The sequence below is a fragment of the Delphinapterus leucas genome, chromosome 16, assembly GCF_059928025.1.
Source record: "Delphinapterus leucas isolate spDelLeu-1000000601 "Yukka" chromosome 16, BTC_Dleu_Yukka2, whole genome shotgun sequence".
In the NCBI taxonomy this organism is placed as follows: Eukaryota; Metazoa; Chordata; class Mammalia; order Artiodactyla; family Monodontidae; genus Delphinapterus; species Delphinapterus leucas.
Genome location: NC_143144.1, coordinates 29,368,526 through 29,374,525, shown reverse-complemented (window position 1 = coordinate 29,374,525; position 6,000 = coordinate 29,368,526).

The following is a 6,000-nucleotide window of genomic DNA, read 5'->3' as shown; positions in this document are numbered from 1 at the left end:
AGAGACACTAAAAATAGAACTACCATACGACCCAGCAATCCCACTACTGGGCATATACCCTGAGGAAACCATAATTCAAAAAGAGTCATGTACCACAATGTTCATTGCAGCTCTATTTACAATAGCCAGGACATGGAAGCAACCTAAGTGTCCAGCGACAGATGAATGGATAAAGATGGGGCACATATATACAATGGAATATTACTCAGCCATAAAAAGAAACGTAATTGGGTTACTTGTAGTGAGGTGGATAGACCTAGAGTCTGTCATACAGAGTGAAGTAAGTCAGAAAGACAAAAAGAGAAAAACAAATACCGTATGCTATATTCCATATATATGGAATCTAAAAAAATATATATATATGGTTCTGAAGAACCTAGGGGCAGGACAGGAATAAAGATGCAGATGTAGAGAATGGACTTGAGGACACGGGGAGGGGGAAAGGTAAGCTGGGACGAAGTGAGAGAGTGGCATGGACATATATACACTACCAAATGTAAAATAGCTAGTGGGAAGCAGCCACATAGCACAGGAAGATCAGCTTGGTGCTTTGTGACCACCTAGAGGGGTGGGATAGGGAGGGTGGGAGGGAGATGCAAGATGGAGGAGATATAGGGATATATGTATATGTATAGCTGATTCACTTTGATATAAAGCAGAAACTAACACACCATTGTAAAGCAATTATACTCCAATAAAGATGTTAAAAAAAAAAAAACAACTGAGAGACAAAGAGGCTTAGTAACTTCCCAAGGTTAACATGACTAGTAAGTAGAGGAGCTAAGATTTGACTCCAGGCGCTTGGCTTCAGAGCCCATGTCCTTAAACCACTATACTATTCTACCTTCCAAATACTGTATATTATCATCCCATTACACCAAATGAGGAAACTGAGTCAGAGTGGTTTGATGACCTGCCTAAACTCACCCACAGTCCCACTACATCAAAACTAGGAGACAAAACAAAAAAACAAAAAAAAAACTAGGAGACAAAACCAAGGTCTTTCCCCTGTAAGCCAAGACCTATTACAGTGTGACAGCTGAGGTTATCAGCCATTTCTATTTTAAGTAATTTTCCTAACAGGAAGAATTATAAAGGGTGAGAGGTGGAACCCAGAGTGGGAGGCCAAAGGCAGTACCAATTTTGAATCTATTCCAAAACATGCTACCCTACAGCTAGGGAAATGAAAATGTAATGCATTTTATACATGATGATATTTTCCTTGAGAAGACAATGGCCACCTTTAAGAATAGAAGCAGAGGAAGGATGAAGCGTGAAAATGGGAACTCTCAGTAAACTGACCCCAGGAAAAGTGGTTTGGCAAAGGGAGGGCCCAGGGAGGTTATGCTCCTAGTGCCAATGTATGAAGGCACCAGGTAGCGTGCAGGGAGAAAGGACACAAACACATTACTTTGCCCCCAGATGCCATTCATCCCCATTCAACTACTGCCCAGGAAAAGGCAAACTTCCTCTTCCCTGCTGCCTAGAAGCCCAATCTGTTGCTTTCCATTTGGAGCCCTCCATGAGAATGCAGCTACCAATTCCCAGGACCTATCAAGTGGGCTACCTTCTCCTCTGCCAAGCCCTGGTCCGCCCCAAGGTTTAACCCAAGTCCCCTGGGATTCTACAACTCAGGAACTCCTGGCTTAGAGTAGCAGGGCTGTGCTAAAGGCTAGACTCTCTAGCTCTGGCCAATGAGAACAAACTATTTCATCAAGGCTAGGTCTCTCTTATTTCAAAGCCAATGCCCTTATCATCATTTCAGATATTTTCCCCGTAAGCGTCCTCAGTGGTCACTTAGGATTCAGAATACTGTCAATTGCTTTGTGAACTGGTAAGTTATCTGCTCTTGAATATCATGACAGAATGGTGTCAGCAGATCTATTTCTGGCCACCAGAGAAACAAGAGTTCAAGATGGAAAGGGGGAAGGATAAAACTGTCCCTGTTCACAGACAACAAGATTGACTATGACTATGTAAAAAATCCTAACGAATCTACAAAAGAACTTCTAGAACTAATACATGAGTTTGGCAAGGTCACAAAAGCTCAATATTCCCAAATCAAATGTATTTATATACACTAGTAACATACAATTGGAAAGCAAAATTAAAAGAAGAAATGGGGGAATAAAAAAGCTAAGCATGATGCTTACAAGCTTCAGTGAACTTTCACATCCACTTAAGAGGAGGAAACGAGGGAGCTTTGTGAACACCTGCATTCTCACTATACCTGATTGTGAAATGCCCTTAGGGAAGGGCACCCAGCCTTGTAGAAAGCGTCTTCAGGTGATTCTGATTGCCTCCAGATAGAGAACCAATTTGGAAGAATTTGCATTGCCTGGAAACCTGTCAGAAATGAAAATTCCTCCCATCAATGGAATCAAACTCAGGAGGTAGGATCTAATGAATTTTAACAAGCCAGGTGATTCTGATACCCACACTATACTTTGTTCAAAACAGCAACTTCCGTAGTTCATTCTGTGCCTAAGTGACAAAGGCACACAGGCTGCTGGAAGTTTGTAGCACCCTCTGCTGGTGCCCATCTGCAAAGGCTGACCTCTAAACTAAAAACAAGACACTCATAACTCTAGTTTGACAGCCTGTGAATTTTTTATTCAAGTGAAGAAAAGAAAACTCCAGTTTCCTATTACAGCCACTGCTGCTTCAATCCACTGTAGCTCATGGTGAATTCTCCTATGGCTCTGCTGCAGCTTTCATTTCCTTGTGCAACCTTCATTCATCTAGGCTCCTAATAAAGGACCCAAAAGAGCTTGTTGAAACTGTCTCCAAGGCCAGGCAAGTCACCCCACACAGAAAGAGGTGGGTGAATGAGGCCTTCTCTGCCTTAGCCCAAGGGCAGTGTCACTTTGGCTACAACGGTGATGTGGTATGTGAGTCACTCCCCTACACAAAACCAAAATTTCTCACTGGCTTCCTATAACACTAGAAGCAAAATCTAGTCTTTACCAGGACCTTTGAAGCCTGCAGGATTAGAGCCCTGGCTACTTCTCTAAATTCATTTCCAATCACCCTTTCCCTTCTCACTCTTAAGCCAAATTGGCCTCATAATTGTTTGGAGAACATGCCAAGCCTGCTCCAGAGGCCAGCGCAGTTGCTATTCCTTCCACCCCTAGATATCCACATGGGTCTTTCCTCATTTCATTCAGGCCTCTGCACAAAAGTCACCTCTGCAGGCCTTTTAGCGCTGTCAGGCAGCAAATGCTCCTGTCTCTTTCATCCTGTTTTCTAGAGTGTGTGTGTGTGTGTGTGTGTTATAAATACAGCACTTTTGCTACCTAAAGGGTCAATTCCCACCAGCCAAAGATCACCAGGAACACACATTAGTCAAAGTTAGTTTTTAAAATTAAACTCCCTGTAGCAAGAGAGACTGAACACCATGGAGAAGAGTGGGGAATCTCAGAGGGTTTTAGGAGGGACTTGTACAGGATTTGGGCTTGTGTTAGGTGATGTTACAGAGTGTTCAAGAAAACAAGTGGGGTGCTATTCCAGATTGAGTGTTCTCAGAAAGCCTGGGCAATTCAGTATCTTAGTTACTAGTATTTTTTTTCTGGCTGCGCCACGCAGCGTGCAAAATCTTAGTTCCCCCCACCAGGGATTGAACCCATGCCCCCTACAGTGGGAGTGCAGACTGTTAACCAATGGACCACCAGGGAAGTCCCTCTTAGTTACCAGTATTAATCGGGGGGGGGGGGTATTGTTATTTTTGTGTTGCATGGTGTTCATTCAGGCTTAATTATGACTGAAGATGGCCTTTCACAATCATGCAGAGTCCTCATCTGCTGTTGATATTCGGTAACATTATGTTCAGTAGGGGAACACCACTGTAACTACGCTAGTTGACAGCTATCAGGGATGCTTTTTTTCTTTTTCATATATTTGTTTATTGTTTAGAAAGTAAGCTTCCTGAGGGCAGGGACTTTGTCACCAGTGCTTGGCATATAGTAGGTGTTCAATAAATGTTTGATAATTATTTTTTCAAAACATCTTTCATACCTCAGGTCCTACACATCTACAATACAGCCCTATATCTGGGACAGGTATATTCAAGTCCTTGGAATGTCTCATAAGCGATGTCAGAGCCAATAGTAGCTGCTGGTAGGCAGACAGGTATTAACAGTTACATTTTATAGAACTTTAAAACAAGGAGAGCAACTAGGTCCTCTGGACTCTCCTCCCTTAGACTAGATGGCGCTTAGCTTTCATCAGGGTTCAGGGAAGATAATTATCATGAAAAAACACTACTCTCCAATGACAAAAGATGGCCAAGTTGAAAGACTATGCTACAAATAAAATAGGAGAAACACTCCTCAATCTAATAATCATCTTCCTTTTCCCATTCAACATCTTATAGCCATATGGGTTTTTAACAAAATATACGACATAGTCTGTGATTCAGTTAGTCTTCCAGAAAGATTCACATGCTAATAAAGTTGTCACCATTCCACCATTCCCTTACCGCAATTTAAAAATAATTCTGCAGCTTACTTATGCAGAAAGGGAATTAAGATACCATTTTTAAACCTATCAAGTTGGCAAAAATACAAAAGTTCAGTAATACCTTATTTTGGCAATGATGTGGATCAACAGGCAAACTCATACATTGCTAGTGGAAAAATAAATTGGTACAACTTCTGTTGAAGTCAATCTGACAATATCTAAAGAAATTTAAAATGCACAAAGCCTCTGACAACAACTTTCCTTTTAGAAATTTATTCTACAGATAAACTTGCACACAGGCAAAGTAACATATGTTATTTATTGCAGTACTGTTTGAATAGTAAACAATCTAAATGTCCATCTCTCTGGGAATGCGTAATAAATTAGGACATCTGTGCAGTGGAGACAACATTAAGAGAAAAGCTCCCCTTGACACTGGGGAGATGGCCTGGTACCATCATCGAGCACTCGATGTTGCTAGAAGCTGGCCTGGCACTCACAGCTAGGCCTTATTGTTTTCCTGTTGAACATAAAAAATTTCCCAGAACACCCCAACATCAGACAAGGAGATCTGTGACCGTGACGGATCAGGACAAAAACAAGAATATTTAGTAATGATGTCTGAACACAGATAAAAACACCAACATTATTGTAACTACAAACATGACCAAACATCCCTCTATCCTGGCTGATATGAGTGACTGCTGTAACAGCAGCACTTATGAATTGTAACATTAGCCTCAATTCATTCCTCCTGCCTTATTAAGATTTATTAAAATATGCAATCATAGAATTGCTCCAGCAACCTGAAAGCATCCAATCCACAGCAAATATGAGCTGCTTCCTTAAAACTTTCCCCCAAAACCAACTAATCCAAACCCCAATCCGGTAAGTCCTTTCCAACACACTGCAACTGAGATGCCCTATAATTCCCCATGGTGTGTGTTCTCCCTTACTGCAATGAGCAATAAACTCAACTCATTCAACTAAGGTGTGTCCCTAGAGGGGAAGGGATTGGCACATGTTAAGCAAAATAATCAAGGTGTAAAACCATGTTTATATGTGCACATATGTGTAGACGCTACAACTTGTGTAAAATAATGTAAAAATAATCTTTAAAAAAATATATTTGTATATGCATAGAATAGCTCTGGAAAAACACACTCGTTAAAAATGGTTGTCTCGGGCTTCCCTGGTGGCGCAGTGGTTGAGAGTCCACCTGCCGATGCAGGGGACACGCGTTCGTGCCCCGGTCCGGGAAGATCCCACATGCCGCGGAGCGGCTAGACCCGTGAGCCATGGCCGCTGAGCCTGCGCGTCTGGAGCCTGTGCTCCGCAATGGGAGAGGCCACAACAGTGAGAGGCCCGCGTACCGCAAAAAAAAAAATGATTGTCTCTTGGAAGGAGAGCTAAAGGCTGGGGCACAGGGGTGGGAGAAGACTCTTCAGTATGTACAGTTTGTTACCATGTTCATGATTCATTTACTTGAAATTAGTAACTTTTAAAAAAGAGAGTAAGAATCACAGGCACCACTGTGGAATC